Source organism: Pelobates fuscus, chromosome 9 (assembly GCF_036172605.1).
Source record: "Pelobates fuscus isolate aPelFus1 chromosome 9, aPelFus1.pri, whole genome shotgun sequence".
NCBI classification, from domain to species: Eukaryota; Metazoa; Chordata; class Amphibia; order Anura; family Pelobatidae; genus Pelobates; species Pelobates fuscus.
The window spans coordinates 43,976,228-43,996,287 of NC_086325.1; the positions used below are offsets into that span (position 1 = coordinate 43,976,228).

A 20,060-nucleotide genomic window follows, 5' to 3' on the forward strand; every position below is an offset into this window, starting at 1 on the left:
ATTTACACAGGCGCCTCTTAGTCGCACTATACAACGAGCTAGAGATCCGAATTTACACAGGCGCCTCTTAGTCGTACTATCAAAAGTCTAGTGGGTTCCAAATTTACACGCCTTCCCACTTAGCCCAGATAGGATGAGAACTAGCGAACCGAATTTACACAGGCGCCGCTTAGTCTCCCGGTCCCTCCGACCTAGCGAACGTAATATACACCCTAGAACGCTAGTCTAGACAAGACACCGGTGTCCGGCTAGGGCTATCTTACACCTGGACCCCGCCTGACTAACCAAATCAAACGGTCTGACTAAAGAGCGTTCGATCGAGCGGTGCGCCTTCGCTCCTTCCCTCCGACAGAGGGGGCAGATACAGATTCAAAAACCCCTTTGGGCCTACCGCACAATCGGTATACCCCTAGCGGGTCCTGCCGTCTAAAACAGCAGTTATCTTACCTCCTCGTTCCTGAACCTGAGTTCACACTCATCGACGGGGACACCCCAGCACTTCTCACGTAGAGGCCGATGATCTCCTGGACAACAGACCAGTGGCGCCGAGACGAAGGGAGGTCCACGCAGAAGTTCAGGGGTGCAGCCGTAGAGAACGTGGGCAAAGATAGACCGTCTCACGCCTCTGCCTCTCAGCTACCGTTGAACGATGAGCTTCCCGGCCAATGCACCAAATGATACCGGAGAAACTGACGGAAGCCAAGCACAGAGAGATGGACACAGGTTTCTTCAGGAAGGAAGAGATTCTTTATTGGATCACCGATCGGGACTCAGAGGGACTAGCGTCACCAAAATACAGCAAAGTCTGAGTACTGAATACATAGAGTACATTCCTTATATAGCACTGTAGCTCCTCCCACAATTAACTACACCCACACATACCCTTAACCTATTTAATAAATAGAGTCTAAACTCATCCATCCGGTCTAACCACGTGGCTCATCTGATACAAAGGAGAGGGACGCGTAATTCCAGTTCTTACATTCCTGCACCTGGTCAGTACAGTGATGACAGTATCTTAGCTACGTGTTATTAACTAACTGATACTACAAACACATATACATACATATGCCTTGTGGCAATCTTAGCCTGCTAAACTTGTATTTTACTGGAATTACATCACAATGGCATTTGGGTGAAGGATATGTATCTTAATGACTGTGTCCCTTTAATAACAACCATACCTGGGGACCTTGTACGGTGACCAACTGGCTAATTTCTTCACCATACAAAATACCAGTGTTCCCAACAGTCCCTCTTTTGGCATGATAGTGCCAATTGGCATATCTATTCACCATACACAGGCAGCCATGTCCTACTCTGTAGGCAGGCACGTCCATTATGGATGTCACCAGTGAAGCAAGTTGTACTGATGATGGTCCCTAGAAGGCCCACCCAACCATCCCTATTGCACACCTACCAATGTTGAGAGGTATGCAATAGTGTTGCCAACTTTACTACACATACCAGGATAGCTATGAGCTAATATGAATACAACATGTTCCTGGGTAGCACTATTCATGTATCACCTGGGTACCACTGGATGCTGGCACTGAACTTGCTGTATTTGGCCTTCTCCAGTAGGTGAAGCATAGAGCTGAGCAGGACAATGCTCATTGGCTTAGACTAGTGTTCAGCTGATTGGTAACATCTGGCTTCTCCTGCCAAAACGGTCGACATTGTAATGTGGGACTGTGCCAGAGCATTCCTGGTGTGCTGCAGTTGTTATGGTGCTTATAATGTTATTTTAATTGGGAACCTGGAGGCAAGAATGAAACACTTGAACCAACCCATGTCCAGAAGTTAAAATGCAAACAACCAGAGACAATCCAGGACCTGTTGTCTGATTGACAGTCGCTCAGGTGTTTCTTAATCTGTTTATAAATGTGCTGAATTCTCAAAGAAATAAGCACCGTTGGAAGCTGCAGCTAAAATCGCATACTCCTTGTATGTAAAGAACTTAATGTGTGTGTGGAGTGGTCCTTTAATGTATTAAACCTACTGTTTAAGTTCATAATACTTTACTAATTAATTGTTATTTTATCAATTTACCTGGTAGCTACTTGCGCTACCAATGGGCGAATTTTGATTTCTGTAGGTTTGCCTGCACAGAGCAGGCTCATTTATTTAGTGAATTTGCCTTCTATTGGATTTGTTCAGGATTAAAACAGTCAAAGCGTTTTGTTTAAATATGCAAGTTCTATATTATATTTGGAAATTACATCTGAGAATGACTGACTGATTTTAAAGCAATTAGTTGAAATGGTCAATTTTAACCAGATTTGCCTTTAGTTAAGATGAGAATTGCAAAACCACCATGGTGCACTGCAGAGATTGTAGTATTTGGAGTATTCCTTTAAAGAACTCTGGGCGCCATAAGAGCTTCACCTCAATTCACCTCAATAAAGGTACCTACCATTCTCACACAATTTTCTCAATGGGATGCTTGCATTAGGCCAGGCATAGGCTACATTCGGCACTCCAGATGTTTGGACTACACCTCCCATGATTCTTGCCAGCATTATAGGTGTAAGAGCATTATAGGGGATGTAGTCCACAACATCTGGAGTGCTGAAGGTTGCCTATCCCGGCATTAGGCGTTCAAATTGAAGCTTTGGGGTTAAACTGTTCATAAACTGTTTAACCACTTAAGGTAAGATGATGCCCAGGATCTCCAGGCACCATAACAACTTAACTGATATGAAGTTGTTATTGTGTCCAGAGTGTCCCTTTAATATTTTCAACTGTCCAATCAATATATTTTGTAATTGAATACTAAGTTAACTTGTAACTAGCAACGGAACTAGCTAGGTGGTGTTATGAATCTTCTAAGGGTTAAAGCAGCATTTTAGTCCATTATGTTACTTTGCAATAGTAATCGGCCTTATGGCTCTCTAAATATTTATTAGCCCATCTAATTAAGCTCGCTGATGGATGTATTTATAGCTTAGTAATGACTAATTCTGCTCCTGGATACGAATGAAAAGCTAGTAGGTATGAGATGCAATGAGAAATGAATTTACAGGTGCTGGCGTTAATTGGCACTCCAAGTATGCTTTCTGTTTAATTATTGTGACGGCAGACATCTACAGCTCAGGACATAAATACATGCAGCATTGACGAAAGTCACTCCAAAGATTTATAGTATTAGCTAAGTGGAGATGTATCAATATAAACCATAATTCCCCTTTTACCTGTAACAGAACTGTTCAAAATTAACTCTTTAGTGCCGGTTTAACTAGTTGCAAAGCCCACTGCATCTGTTTCTGTGTATGAAATACTTTTTACTCCTTTACTTTATCTACATATTGTTTGTCTCTGTATTATAAATGCTAAATGTTAAGGGACATTTTAGGCACGCAGACCACTTCAGCTTCATTGGGGTGGTCTGGGTGCATTGTCCCATGTCCCTTAATCCTACAGTGGTAACTATTCTGAGAAACTGCAACAATTACCTCTGAGTGTTACTTCCGGAATTGAAACGGACGTTTGGTCCATTATCTGATGCTGGAAATCCTGACGCTCTGCACCTCCAGCGTCAGATATTTACCTATAGGAAAGCATTGAATAATGCTTCCCTATGGAGAAATCCTAATGCGAGTGTGTCCATTGCCGCGCATGCGCATGAGGTCTCCCCCACCAGCTGACGTCACTATAGAATCCCTTGTAGTGTTCACAGTATTTTGTGAAAGGCCCCCTTGATTGTTGATGTCGTATCCGTCATGCATGTGTAAATGGATTACAGAGGTGAGCAGCCAGTCACACATGTAGCAAATCCAGCGCAATAAAGTAATGAAGATCTGGACTTGAATTGCAGTGTGTCAGTGAAACAATGTGAATATTTGTGTGTGTCTCACTGACAATGAGAAAGGGTTTGTGTGTATGTCTGTGTGGTTTCCATGCCCACAAAATCCAGTTAACTGGACATTTATTCACCTAAAGGAACACTATAGTCACCAGAACAACTACAGCTTTTGTTGTATTTGTTCTGGTGAGTATAATCATTCTCTTCAGGATTTTTGCAGTAAACACTGTATTTTCAGAGAAAGGGATACCTCCACTGGCCACTCTTTAGATGGCTGCTAGAGGCGCTTTCTGGGGCAGTGCTGCACAGTCAGGGCCGTTTGAAGGAATTTGGGGGCCCCAAGCAAAACGGACATGGAGGCCCCCACATGCACGCTCAAGGTCTGGGCCCCCCGGCGCCTGCACCCCCCCCCCCCTCCTCTCCCCCCGAGTCCGCCCACAGGGATGCAGTGTCTGCAGGGCCGGTGCAAGGATTTTTGCCGCCCTAGGCAAAAGTAAAGTTTGCCGCCCCCCATGTGACATCACAGTGCCCCACCCATATGATCTGCCATGTTAACTAACACAGTGCTGCAGTGCCGCCGTGTTTACAATAAAAGGCCTGCAGGGACAGGCTATAGACACCAGAACCACTACATTAAGCTGCAGTGGTTTTGGGGACTATAGTGTCCCTTTAATGTGAGGTAAATTAGAGATTAGTGCCACGAATAATATACTAGATTGCCTACTTACAACCAGATGAGGATGATGATGGGCTTCAGCTGCCGTCTGGCTCCACTGGTCTGGTGTAGAACAGGCTCTCTGGAGGCGGTTTGTAACTGTGGTCACAAAAATCAATGTTCTGGGAGAACGGGAAGCAGCTCCATTTTTTGAGGGCCATTTACACAGCTCAAGGTCTGGGTCCCAGGGTCCACCTTCATGTTCCACCAATGAGTTTGTTCACAGGGGTGTGTGTGTGTGGGGGGGGGGAGGGGGGGGGATGTCCTGATGTGTGTAAGGAATGCATTGTGTGAATCTGTGTTTGTATGTGTAAGGGCTGCAAGGTGAGTTTGTGTATGTATGGGATGCAGTGTGTGTGTCTGTAAGGCAGTGTTTCCCAACCCAGTCCTCAAGGCACACCTACCAGTCCAGGATTTAAGGATTACCCAGCTTTGTCTAAGGGTTTTTTAGAAAAAAAAGAAAAAACACCTTAGACACAACTGGGTCACACCTAAATCCTGGACTGGTAGGTGTGCCTTGAGGACTGGGTTGGGAAACACTGCTGTAAGGGATGCACTGAGTGTGTGGAAGGGGTGCATTGTGTGTTGCTGTGTGTAAGGGATGCATTGCTTGTGTGTGTGTGTCTGTGTGTAATGCATTGTGTGTTTTTCTGTGTGCAAGGGGTGCATTGTGTGTGTGTGATGGATGTCAATCTCTCCCCCTACCCCCGTCAATTTCCTTCTTCTACCCCCCTCTCCAATTTCCTTCTTCTCCCCCTCCCTCTCATTGCCTTCTCCCCTCTCCAATTTCCTTCTTCTCCCCCTCCCTCTCATTTCCTTCCTTCTCCCCCCTCCAATTTCCTTCCTTCTCCCCCCTCCAATTTCCTTCCTCCCCACTCCAATTTCCTTCCTCTCCCCCCTCCAATTTTCTTCCTCCCTCCCCCCCTCAGGTTTACTTCCTCCCTGCCCCTCAAATTTCCTTCCTCTCCCCCTCCCTCAAATTTCCTTCCTCTCCCTCAAATGTCCTCTCCCTCCCCTCCCTCAAATTTCCTTCCTCTCCCCCCCTTCGAATTTCCTCCCTTCCTCTCCCCCCAAAAATGTCCTCTCTTCCTCTCCCCCCAAAAAATTTCCTCCCTCCCTCTCCCCCCCACTCCCTCAAATTTCCTCCCTCCCTCTCCCCCCCACTCCCTCAAATTTCATCCCTCCCTCCCCCCCCACTCCCTCAAATTTCCTCCCTCCCTCCCCCCCCACTCCCTCAAATTTCTCCCACCCTCCCCCCCACTCCATCAAATTTCCTCCCTCCCTCTCCCCCCACTCCCTCAAATTTCCTCCCTCCCTCTCCCCCCCACTCCCTCAAATTTCCTCCCTCCCTCTCCCCCCCACTCCCTCAAATTTCCTCCCTCCCTCTCCCCCCCACTCCCTCAAATTTCCTCCCTCCCTCTCCCCCTCCACCCACTCAAATTTCCTCTCTCCCCCCACCCACTCAAATGTCCTCCCTCGCCCCCCCACCGACTCAAATGTCCTCCCTTCGCCCCCCCACCCACTCAAATTTCCTCCCTCTCCCCCCCCACCCACTCAAATTCCCTCCCCCTCCCCCCCACCCACTCAAATTTCCTCCCTCTCCCCCCCACCCACTCAAATTTCCTCCCTCTCCCCCCCCCACCCACTCAAATGTCCTCCCTCTCCCCCCCACCCACTCAAATGTCCTCCCTCTCCCCCCCACCCACTCAAATTTCCTCCCTCTCCCCCCCACCCACTCAAATTTCCTCCCTCCCCCCCCACCCACTCAAATTTCCTCCCTCTCCCCCCCCACCCACTCAAATTTCCTCCCTCTCCCCCCCACCCACTCAAATTTTCTCCCTCGCCCCCCCACCCACTCAAATTTCTCCCTCCCCCCACCCAAATTTTCTCCCTCCCCCCACCCAAATTTTCTCCCTCCCCACCCAAATTTTCTCCCTCCCCCACCCAAATTTTCTCTCTCCCCCCCACTCAAATTTTCTCCCCCTCACTAAAATTGTCTCCCTCCCCCCCACTCAAATTTTCTCCCTCCCCCCCACTCAAATTTTCTCCCTCTCCCCCCTCCAATTTCCTCCCTCCCTCTCCCCCACTCACTGAAATGTCCTCCCCCAACTGGCTGTCCCTGACACCCGGCAGGCGCGCGAGGGAGCACTCTCCCTGGCTGAGTGCTTCCTCTTCAGCTCCCTCGCACGCCGAATACTGATGCCGGAGGCAGAAGATGACGTCATCTTCCGGTTCCGGCATCAGTACGGTGCGCGAGGGAGCTGAAGAGGAAGCACTCAGAGGAGAGTGCTCCCTCGCGCGCCCGCCGGGTGTCAGCAGGGCCAGCCTCTGGGGGGCCCTGAGGTGACCGGCTGCTGGGCCCCCCAGGAGAAGAGGCTGACCCAGTGGGAACATACCGGGTCGCTGAATGTGGGGCCCGGACGACCTGAGCAGTCCGGGCCCCCCAGGACCGCATGCCCCTGCCAGCTCTGCTTGGGGCCCCGGGCCAGCTCGGGGCTCCAAGCAGTTGCTTGTTTTGCCTGTCGGCTAGCGACGGGCCTGTGCACAGTGTGCACAATCAGTGTCTCCACCCCAGGGGTCAAGTCCTGGGGTAAAAAGTGTGGGAACTCACCCAAGATTCCCGCCCCCCCCCCCTAAAAAAAAAATTACACTCCTATGCATATAGTGCAGTGCAGAGTGTGTATAATGAATGTAGTGTGTTTGTAGTGAATGCAGAGTATGAATAATGAATGTAGTGTGTTTGTAGTGAGTGCAGAGTGTGTATAATGAATGTAGTGTGTTTGTAGTAAGTGCAGAGTGTGTGTGTTTGTAGTGAATGCAGAGTATGAATAATGAATGTAGTGTTTGTAGTGAGTGCAGAGTGTGTATAATGAATGCAGTGTGTTTGTTGTGAGTGCTGTGTGTGTATAATGAATGCAGTGTGTTTGTAGTGAGTGCAGTGTGTGTATAATGAATGTAGTGTGTTTGTAGTGAGTGCAGTGTGTGTAGTAAATGTAGTGTGTTTGTTATGAATGCAGAGTATGAATAATGGATGTAGTGTGTTTGTAGTGAGTGCAGAGTGTGTATAGTGAATGTAGTGTGTTTGTAGTAAGTGCAGATTGTGTATAATGAATGCAGTGTGTGTGTGCTGGAAGATGTGTGTGTGTGTGTGCTGGATGATGTGTGTGTGTGTGATGGATGATGTGTGCGTGTGTTGGATGATGTGTGCGTGTGTTGGATGATGTGTGCGTGTGTTGGATGATGTGTGCGTGTGTTGGATGATGTGTGCGTGTGTTGGATGATGTGTGCGTGTGCTGGATGATGTGTGTGTGTGTGTGTGCTGGATGATGTGTGTCTTCTGGGTTTAAAGGGAATCTCCAGTGCCAGGAAAACAATCCCTTTTCCTGGCACTGCAGGATTCCTCTCCCTCCCACCCCCCAATCCCCAGTTGCTGAAGAGGTGAAAACCCCTTCAGTGACTTACCTAAGGCAGCGACATGTCACACGTCGCTGCCTGCTCCTCCCCCGCCGCTCCACCTTCTGCCTACGTCGGCCGGTGGGCGAGACTGATACCACCCACCGGACGAGGAGACCTAATGCGCATGTGTGGCAATGCCGCGCATGCGCATTAGCGCACCCCATAGGAAAGCATTGAAAGCGATTTTCAATGCTTTCTAATGGTGAATTGAGCGACGCTGGAGGTCCTCACACAGAAAACCTGTGCTATAGAGCAGGAAGTTCCCTCTAGTGGCTGTCTAATAGACAGCCACTAGGGGAGGACTTAACCCTGCAAGGTAATTATTGCAGTTAAAAAAAAACAGCAATAATTACACTTGCAGGGTTAAGGGTAGTGGGAGTTGGCACCCAGACCACTCCAATGGGCAGAAGTGGTCTGGGTGCCTACAGTGTCCCTTTAAGCATTATTAATGGAGAAAATGACATAAGGTTTGTGTTCCTCTTGTGGCACAAAAGCCCCACATGAATTTCTCACTTGTTGAACAAAAAATATTCAACGGGTGTCCATTGTGTACCTTGCATGCTGGCATCTTAAAAGTTTAATGGAAGCCAACAATTCATGTTTTTGATTATGGAATTAGATAGCTAATATTTTACATTCAAAATATAGGCTTTGGAGATTCAATCCTAATTAACAGATGCATATCGGATTTGACAGCTAAAAATTGTTAATAAATGCATTTTTGACTGTTTGCTAAATGGCAGCACTAGCAGCCAGTGTTCAAATAGTTCCCCCCTCCCTGCTTCTTACCTTGTCAGGGAGGGGGGAGATCGCCTGGTGGTCCGGTGGAGGGAGGCAGCCGCTGCACACAGGGGCCATCAAACGCTGTGTTCCCTCTCCAGCTCTAACTCTCGCGAGACTCGCCTGTGCGGAGGGTTGCCATGGTGACAGCCGCGGGTCTCGCGAGAGTTAGAGCTGGAGAGGGAACACAGCGTGTGATGGCTCCTGTGTGCAGGTAGCAGGGCAGGTCCTGCAGGATCACTAGCGGGAACGGCATTCCTGCTTTGGAAAAAGTGCAGGAACGCCGTTCCCATACATTCCTGCAGGACTGCTCCACCCTCTGCATGGATACACTGAACTTTCCTCAAATACATCTCTATGAGGAGATGCTGATTGGCCAGGGCTGTGTTTGACTTGTGCTGGCTCTGTCTCTGATCCTCCTCCTTGACATTCTCAGCCAATCCTATGGGGAAGCATTGTGATTGGTTCACATAATCACTTCTGATGATGTCAACCAAGCAGGAAGATCAGGGGCAGAGGCAGCTGCAGACTTGAACACAAGTATTATGTTACTATATTTAGGGAGGCTGGGGGGGTTGGAGGTAGGCTATATGTTGGTTTTAACACTATAGGGTCAGGAATACATGTTTGTGTTCCTGATCCTATAGCGTTCCATTCAATTTTGTAGGATTTTTCACAGAAAAACTAAACAAGCTGTAAATATGCAGAGGTTCTGTGAAGGAGAAGCAGGAGCTTTTGCTCATCAAAAGCGAAATACCTACTCAGCTGCCAGGCAAGAAATGTTTGGAAGAAATAACAAAATTTTATTCATATGCATACATACCTTACTTACATCTTCTTTCTTAAAGGAACACTAAAGTGTTAGAATTCCAAACCTGTAGTACTAACGCTATAGTGATGCCAGGATCGTGTCTATCTTACCTGGTTCCCCGGTGTTCTGCGCGATGCTGCACTCTCGGTGGCCGCATGGTTTTATGGGCATCGGGTTGGAATGGCGAATTCGGCATACAATTATGACGTTGATAAACATTCTAATAAGGTTGTTGTTTAGGTTCCTCCACGATCCTGAAAAGTGACCCCCATTCACCATAAAATGATTATTATTAATTTTTATACTTTTTTTTTTTTACTTACCTTTTTTCCAGTACCATGACTCACTCGCCACCGCTCACTTCTCCTCCTCTAGCGATGTTATCGAGGAAGCATGGATTCTTCTGGCGATGGTCCAATCCAAAGCTTCTCATAGGTGAGCACTGCGACCTGATGGACATGTGCGACAAGTGCCGCCCATGCATCCAAGCTTTGATAACATTCGACGTTGGCCATTACAATGAAAGCCTCTAGTAGCTTTCAGTTTGACAGCCAATAAAGGCATGTTTAACTCTTTCAGGAACAGCAATGTTTAACTTTTTAAATCTGCAATGTTTTAACTTGAAGGGTTACCGCGTCATGACCAGTGCACCCAGGCTATTTCATTTAGATGAAGTGGCCTGGCTCACTTTAGTGTTTTTTTTTTAATTGTTGAGGTTTATTCTTTGAATCTATGACTAAAGGAGGATGGTGCTTGTTAAATGATATAGCAGTGCTTCTCAGAGATTTGCCTCATAACACTTCAATTACTGCCATGGCTTTTCTGTGGCAAAACAGTTTATGCTACCTTGAAAGACAATCTTTACTTCAATAATTATAGCTACTGATGCTCAGTGTATGGACTGTGGTGCAAGGAACTCTGTCTTTGTCTTCCAGCTTCCTGTTCTTTATAACAGCAGAGATTTACAAAAGTTGTCCTGGTATTGGTACGACCGTGCTGAATTTGGGATACTTTTCCTGTCGTTCTGAGTCCGTTCCTTATCCAAATTTTGGAACACACTTAGTTTGCAGAGTGCTGTCCCATGATTGAATTCATGTGCGTTGTGCTTTAAAACCAGTGAGGTACCTGTTTAATTTATTTGTTTAATTTTCATTAACAGGACGGTTATTATTATTATTATTGCCATTTATATAGCGCCAACAGATTCTGTAGCGCTTTAAAATATTATGAGAGGGGGAATTTAACTATAAATAGGACAATTATAAGAAAACTTACAGGAACGATAGGTTGAAGAGGACCCTGCTCAAATGAGCTTACAGTCTATAGGAGGTGGGGTATAAAACACATTAGGACAGGAAATAACAATCAAATAAGGTGGGAGTGAAGCAGAGCTGGAGAAGAGAGTAGAGTGCTGCCTTTTAGGAGAGAGCAAGAGACAGGTACGTAAGGTAGAGGTTACTCTGGGAGGCCATAAGAGTTCCTAAAGAGATGGGTTTTAAGGCACATCTTAAATGATTGAAGACTAGGGGAGAGTCTGATGGTGGTAGGCAGGCTATTCCATAGGAAGGGAGCTGCCCGCGGCAAGCGCGAGTTGGCCATACGGGTGCGAGCAGCCGACAGGAGAAGGTCACAGGCAGAGCTGAGAGACCGAGTAGGTGCATACCTATGGATCTGTCCAGAGATTTAAGAGGGTCTAGAATTGTTTAATGCTTTATAGGTATGGGTTAGCCCTTTGAATTGACTCCTATCGGATACAGGAAGCCAATGTAAGGTGTGACAGGACCAACTAGAGAGAAAAATCAGCCTGGCGGCAGCATTCATTACAGACTGTAACTCCAATATGCAGTGTATGCTTGCACCCATGGATTACCCCTCGACTCCTTTATATTGACATAAAGAAGGTTAAACCAAATTAAATTTTATTGATGAATAGTAGGATAGTGTGAATTTAAGCATAATTGCAAATTACATATTTTAGGTAAATGGCAGAGGCAAACCCTGCTAAGGAATGTAGAAATGTCTGGTATGTACATACAACTATCTTGCACAACAAAGAATGAAATTTAGGAACACAATATAAGCCAAAACAAATTATATTCCATTTTATTGTACAATGTCTCTTTTTTAAAATAAGGATTGGTCATTCCATCATTACTTAATAGGATGAGAAAAATATAAACACCAGTCAACAATGGCAGGTGCAGAAGGCTTTGAACTTAGATAAAGTAGATAATAATTCTGTATGTGCAGCATTGCACAGGATAAGATGACATTTACTGCTATGAAATAAACCATGGGAGATTAGGCTTGCTGTGGACGTGAAGCTGAGAATAAAGAAACAGTCAGATCCTGTCAGTCTATTTTTACATACACGTATTATTTTTGTATTTTTCAATCTCATGAATATTCCGTGTTTTTAATTACGGTAAAAAGTACATTGTTTAATTTCATAATCAACATTTACAAACATTTTGAAACTTCATATTAGGAAGTTTTATTCTAAAATGAATACATCAACATTAAAGGAGCATTATAGGGTCAGGAACACAAACATGTATTCCTGACCCTATAGGGTTAAAACCACCATCTAGCTCCCCTGGTCCCCTCATGCCTCCAAAATCTTACTTGTATTCAAGTCTGGAGCTGCTAGCTCTGGCTCTGTTTCCTTTAGACCTGCCCACTGCCTGCTGACATCAGCAGAAGTGGTAGCCTGATCCAATCACCATGCTTCCCCATAGGATTGTCTGAGACTGACAAAGAGGCAGATCAGGGGCAAAACCAGCATGATTCAAACACAGCCCTGGCCAATCAGCATCTCCTCATAGAGATGAATTGAATCAATAAATCTCTGAGGAACGTTCAGTGTCTGCATGCAGAGGGAGGAGACACTTTATGTTTGGATGCATTTTAGGCAGCCATGACCCAGGAAGGATCTCTAATAGCTATCTGAGGAGTGGCCAGTGAAGTTATCACTAGGCTGTAATGTAAACACTGCATTTTCTCTGAAAAGACAGTGTTTACAGCAAAAGCCTGAATGTAATGATTCTACTCACCAGAACAAATTCAATAAGCTGTAGTTGTTCTGGTGACTATAGTTTCCCTTTAAAGCCATTGCCAAAAACAAAACTGAGGGCTGTACAACGAAGGTGGTCTATTCACATATAATGCTAATTTGTGAACTGTGAATTATTGGGAAGTCAAAGTGGATTTCAAATGTTAAGCCAGCACCATAGAATTGAATGCATAGCAGGGCAGAGTTAAAGGGGGCAGGCCAGTCATGTGGATTGCGTCACTGACGCCGTCCAAAGTAGGCAGACCCACCTGGATTGGGGCCTGACAGGCCAGCCTTCCCGTGAATGAACACCAGACTACCTGCCAATCGCACAGGACCATGCAGGGAGTGCTTTTTAATTGCACTCTGTAGGATCTTTATTTATTGATTTGTAAATTATTTTACCAGGAAGGATACATTGAGATTTCTTTTGTTTTCAAGTATGTCCTGGGTGTAATGCCATTGAGCCTATCTAATAATCTGATTGTACTATGCTTTCTGGGGTCAGTTCCCTGGTGTCCCCAAACTCAGGACTTCAGGGAACAAAGTTAGGACAGGCAGATTTTAGGGTTCTGTCCTGCTAAAATTGGAATGTCTTTAAGGTCTGTAGCTGAGAGAGAGAATTTTTCTTTTGCTTTTTTTGGGGGGGGCAAAGACCACACAAGGTGATCTGGTTTTGTGGTGGTGGCCAAGGGGAGATGTGACACGCGGGAAATCTGTGTGTCACTCACTATTAAATAGTTACTCCAAACATCATAACCACTACAGCCCCTTCCAAGCTGGCAGTTCTCAGCCAATGAATGCAACTCAGTGTAGTGGGTAGAGGGAAGGGGAGGTGGAGGACAGACCAGCACAGTATGGGTTCCTCTAACCAAAACCAGTTGTTGCTTTTTTTTTAAAAGAATTTTTATGAAAGTTTTTTTTTTTTTTTTTTGGTTAGAGTAACCCTTAAGATTTTCTTGAAAACTTTGCAACAATTTATTAACCCCTTAAGGACACATGACATGTGTGACATGTCATGATTCCCTTTTATTCCAGAAGTTTGGTCCTTAAGGGGTTAAAAAGAGCATTGTTGGCAAATCAAATTGAACTCAAGCAGGGATATTTACTTAACTGAGAATTCAAAGTGAATTTAAAATTTAAGGTCAAAATAGACAAACTGGAAAAAGTAAACTATGCTGTTAGTTCGCTACTCTGGACTTAAAGGGACATGCATCACTTGACAATTATTATTATTATTATTATTATTATTATTATTAAACCAGAAAGAAAAGACGTTTAAACAAATATATAAAGCAAGGAAAATGTTGAGAAGTATGTAATAAACATCAATAAACTTACTATAAACTTGGTCGGATTACATTATTGGGTGCACCTAGCAGGTAGGGGAGTTTCTTGAGTCCCCCCTCCCTCACCTACCTGTCTGACTTTCAGACCAATCCAATAATGACAGACATAGGGCATCATTGTGCAGCAATACACAGTTGTATTCCGAACACTATAGGGTTCCTTTAAATTTGAAATTAACTTTGAACTCTCACTTGAGTGAATAGCCCTGGAAGTGAATTTCAAATGTAAGGCCAAAATAGCTCAATTTGAAAGATTCTCCAAGTTGCATATGCTTACAGTTGACATATTTGGTATAGAATTTTATATTCGCTTTAAATCCCAACAATAACCCTGTCAGTGTTGCTATATTCATAGCAATAAACTCATTGCATGATGTGTCAGGAAAGTGCGAAAACACTGATCAGGAGGCATAGGCTTTAACAAACAATAGACTTTGTAACCCAGGTGTTAATTCCCATGCTAGAATGTACGCTGTCTGGCAAGAAAAAATATCCTTACGTTACATAAAAAAAAGCAAAGCCTTATGGGAAACTGCATGCTATGATGCATTTAAGTGTGTTGGTTTATTTGCATAGCTCCGTTTTGTTAAGAATGGGCCAAGGGGCCACACCCATGGTACTGCGTCAGATGTCTTTGTTTGTGTAACTTCGGTCTCAGCATTGCTTGATGACTCCATCCAACCTCTTTCATGGGGTTTATTAACTAATTCTGAACTACGGTAAATTGAATTGTAAACAGAATTGTAAAAGCTAGGCAAAAATAGCTAATTTATATAAATTCCCCAACTCTGTCACAATCACTGCAAGGATGTTCTAGCCTGGATTTTGCAGATTTCTTTATTCTGCTCTGCAATTTGCTGCTTAGTGAATAAGCCCCCACGTGCTCACTGGGATTTAGTAAACATAAAATGGTACCAAATAACATTTGGGAAACACATTGCAATCTGCCTCTTAATTTGAGCTTGTCATGCTTCATGGTAATGTGTGTAAAACGTGAAAATTCCACTTTATTTTTCTATATTAAATATATATATATATACTTTGTGTATATATATCAAAGTGTGATATTCACACACCCTTTAAAGTCACATTATAGTCACCAGAACAACTACAACTTAATGAGTGAGTATAGTCTGTCCCTGCAGCCATTTTAATGTAAACACTGTCTTTTCAGAAAAAAGGCAGTGTTTACATTCCTGCCTAGGGACTACTGTAGTGGCAGTCACTGGCGTTCAGCATCTCCACGCTCTGTATGGAGGCGCTGAACGTTCTCCCTAGAAATGCATTGATTGAGTTAATGCATCTCTATGAGGAGATGATGGCGCAGGATGGCATTTTGGTGCGAATGCGCGATAACCTCCCACTGGTTTTCCTATAGGAAAGCATTCGATTGGCTGAGATCATTAAGAATGCTGTTCTCAGCCAAGGAGACCGGACCCGCGCAGTGCTGGAAACAGGCAATTTTTTATACCTTTTTAGCAGACCATCTAAATGGAGGTTTCCAAACTAAAGTGTCAAGAATACACATTTTTATTACTGACAGTTACTATAGTGTTAAAGCAACACTAAAACGGAAATCTTTCATCTGAGTAAAGATACTTTCAGCTTTCCATACCAAGTGAAATCATGTTTTTCTGAGCAATTTGCACCTGTTAGGATTAATCAGTAAATGTGAAAAACACTTTAAATTAGGGCAACCGTAGCTATTTTAGCATTAAATTTGAAATTCCTGAAAATTCTCAGTAGATAACCATGTCAAGAATTTTCACATAAGTGAGAAATCAAAGTGAATTGAAAATCTAATGTCAAATTAGCAAAATTCGAAAAGTCATCTGTGCTTTCGGTTTGGCTACTCTGGCCTTAACTTTAAAATTCACTTTGAATTCTCACTTTCGTAAATAACCCTGTGCATGTCTATGATCTACTGGGAAAAGAGCTAGCTATTCTGCTCCTCATCCAGCACCAAGTATAGACACACATTACATCATATGGTGTACAGACTGAATCATACGATGTAATGTGTGTCTATACTTGGTCTGTATCAGTGACCAGAACATTCCATGATGAAGTGATCTGTGCTGGGCAGGTAGGTATTGTCCCATCTGCCTATTCCACTGCAGCTCTTCTTCCAGGCTGGTATCCACCTCTGCCTGCTCTTGCCTTTACAGAGGCACTTGCAGCTTTCAGGCCTAGCTCTCCTATTTTTCCAAGAGCTAGAGGGGTTGTGCAACAAGCCAACAAATCCTAAGACTCTGTTACTGGGATCCCTAAATATCCACACATGACACAAAGTTCCAATAAGAACTAATAACAAAGCTTTATTTTTTATTTGGGACTAGCCCATATGATCATTACATAAAGCTTACGGTGACGCACTCAAATTAAATGCATAAAGCCAAATCATGGGAAGGAACATACCGGCACTCATAATAACACATTCATATATTAATAAAGGGGTGGGGAAGACAATAACGAACATTAAATATCTATCCTGCCTACAGAAACCAACATATGCAAATCTACCTGAATATGCACATTAACAAGCTTTTCTATTCAGGTAGTGCATATTGCTGCCAATAGGTGGCGCAGTACAGGCTCCACAGCCAAATCCACCTACTTGGTAGCAAGGATCAGCAGGACAGGAGAGCACACAAAACATATAACAATAAAACAACAATACACACCCTGCACCTATAATGGGTATAGGGTGGCTTTGACACAGGCGTAGTCCTATAAGAAGTGTCCGTATGAAACCCACGTGATGGTGACTACAGTCACACTCAACATGCCATGTTTTGGCTTTAAAACAATAGTTTACTCCTTGCAATATTTGTTTTATAACTTTAAAAACATTTTTATTAAAATCCTAGACATATTGAGAATGTTGCCAATCAGGATGAATTAGTGAATCAATTTTTAGTAAGTTTTCTTTAGTTGCACTTGGTGTGTAGAAATGAATAAATGTAAAAATTAGGGGGGGAAAGTGTTTTTTTTTCATTCCTCCCCCCCTCCATTTTTAACAAATATTTTATTCCTATTTATTATTGTGTAATGTATACATATACGGTATAAAAAGATTTGCAGATCCTTGGTGATTTCCCAACAATATATGGTGTACCAAGTAACCCCATCAGGTAGAAATGTCACATGAATTACGGGCATTCATGAGTTCAATAGGCATTAGCAGTTACCCTGACTGTCTTCCGTTTACATGAATCACATAGGGCTAATTATACTCTTAGTACATTAACATTTTATTTTGCATCTGGGGTTAAGACATTCGGCATGAGTGTAAAAATGCACCTGTTACTGAAGTAGCTAACTAGTGGAAAAACAAACAGCGACTGATCTAAGAAAAGATAAAAATAAATATCAAGAGGCTAAAAATGGCAAGTCCAGATTACAAACACACAAAAAGTACTACATTTAATGTTTCGAGTTTATTAGAGGTTCGAAGCTTTCTGAAAATGTATAAACATGGGAATGAGTAATCCTTTCAGAAATTAAAACTTACTACATTTCCTATAAATACATGAATGTGAACCTGTTGTGAAAAATATTTACTGGCCTGAAATTGCTCCCATATACATTGAATACGCCGCAACTCCATGATGTATTCAATGTAAAATATAGAGATTTACTCACCTTTTAATCCGTTCTAGCGCCGCTATGTTCAAGCTTTGCGGGTGTTACTCTTCGTGCATCATCCACCTCCAGGTTGGCCTCTACTCCTCTTCCACCTCTCCTTCTGCAGTCTTTGCCGATTTTCCCTGCTTGGGAACGCATTCCACCTCCTGTGGGAGGTCTTTTCTGTTTCCCCTTGTCAATCAATGGCTCGGCATTGACTAACAGCTGGCATAAAAGCCTATTTTTAAATAGGTTTTTCTCTTAATCTATACCTTCGCTGACAAAACTGCTAGCACAATGTATACATAGAATTTTACGCTCTGTCTGTTGGGCATTAGTTGTTTGAGGCGTTACATGTCTCCTTTAATTTGTGATCATACATGGTGAAAAAAAAAAACCGTCCATGTATTCTTGAAAATATATTAATAAAAGAAAACGAAAAAGAAGTTTAATGTAAAAAACAAACAAACAAACAATTAAGCATGAATATAATCAAGAATGAACAACAAAACATTCTATCCCTTTCACCCCGATAGCCCTAAACAGGATGTCTTAGCTATCCTGACCCTGCAAATAACCTGTTAGTTTAATGCTGCCAAATACAGCATATTCTTTATTAGAACCTGATGTTACTTCTGAAAAACCAATGTGATTGGCTGATCTCTTTCAGCCGGCCAATTACATACGCCACATTAGTTTCTCATTGATTGCTGTGTGGTTGGCTATACTTTGTATTTCATCTGCACATTTAGAACTTTTTAAATAACTGGTGAGGCCTCCTCCTCAAACATGCCATTAAGATCAGAAGGTTTTTGGAGCTCCCCCTTCTGGTGAGCATGAGTTATATCTTATGGAAATCATGGACAGACACATACATGCATTTACCATACTGTGCCCAGTGACATCATAATTAACCTGCCCAAAATATCCTTATACCTTAGTCAGGGCCGGATTAACATAGGTGCGGCTCATCCTGCTGTGATATGACTGACACTACTGGCTGACCTGTCAATCTTGTGGCTGGCTTCTCCCTCTCCTGACTGAGGTCTTGGTGTGCTGCAGACTAGGGGTAGCCCTCAGATGTCACCAGGAGGATGTCATTGCAGTCTGCAGCCAATCACAGCGCTTGTAGGAATTAGGCTGGAATGAGCATGCTACTGGAGGCTACAGGGAGGACAAGGAAACAGCTACCTCATGGTAAGTTAGAAAAAAAAAAACATTACATATTTATACACTGAAGCTACATGCCCCTCCAATTTAAGGCTCCCCTGCTGTGACCTAAAGCTGTCATCATAATATCATCATAATATGCATAATATCATCATAATATCATCATAATATGCATTTGTAGAGCAGTGGGAGACTGTGCATTGTGCCCCCAATAATGTGCAGTGTGTACTGGGATATTACAGAGTCCCCAGTAATGTGCAGTGTGTGCTGGGATATTACAGAGCCCCCAGTAATGTGCAGTGTGTACTGGGATATTACAGAGTCCCCAGTAATGTGCAGTGTGTACTGGGATATTACAGAGTCCCCAGTAATGTGCAGTGTGTACTGGGATATTACAGAGCCCCCAGTAATGTGCAGTGTGTACTGGGATATTAACCCCTTAAGGACACATGACATGTGTGACACGTCATGATTCCCTTTTATTCCAGAAGTTTGGTCATTAAGGGGTTAAAGCGCCCCCAGTAATGTGCAGTGTGTACTGGGATATTACAGAGCCCCCAGTAATGTGCAGTGTGTACTGGGATATTACAGAGCCCCCAGTAATGTGCAGTGTGTACTGGGATATTACAGAGCCCCCAGTAATGTGCAGTGTGTACTGGGATATTAAAGCGCCCCCAGTAATGTGCAGGGTGTGCTGGGATATTACAGAGCCCCCAGTAATGTGCAGTATATACTGGGACCTAGGACATACTTGAAAACGAGAGAAATCTCAATGTATCTTTCCTGGTAAAATATTTTATAAATAAATATTACAGAGCCCCAGTAATGTGCAGTGTGTACTGGGATATTAAAGAGCCTCCAGTAATGTGCAGTGTGTAGTGGGATATTACGCAGCCCACCGTAATGTGCAGTGTGTACTGGGATATTACAGAGCCTCCAGTAATGTGCAGTGTGCCCTGTAATCTCCCAGTACACACTGCACATTACTGGGGACTCTGTATTCTCCATGTACACACTGTATTCATTTGAAAAATATGGGGGTGGACAAGATCAAGAGGACATAAGATAAGAAAAGGTTTTAAGGATGCCAGTCCTTACAGACTTATCACTGTCCAATTGTCTCTACCCAGTGGAAACAATAGACCAAATACAGTGCTCAAATCAGAGTGCCATCTGCTGTTGCAAAGCCTGGAACAGGTCTTGCAACTTTGTCCACCACTAGGGGCCAGTGGCGCAATGGATAACGCGTCTGACTACGGATCAGAAGATTGTAGGTTCGACTCCTACCTGGCTCG

At 43.8% G+C, this 20,060-nt stretch overlaps 1 non-coding gene across 1 annotated transcript; it reads left to right on the forward strand.

Moving 5' to 3' along the window:
* Nucleotides 1–19,987: 19,987 nt before the first annotated feature.
* On the forward strand, nt 19,988–20,060 carry TRNAR-ACG (transfer RNA arginine (anticodon ACG)). The gene has a single exon. It is a non-coding gene; the product is annotated as a tRNA-Arg (tRNA).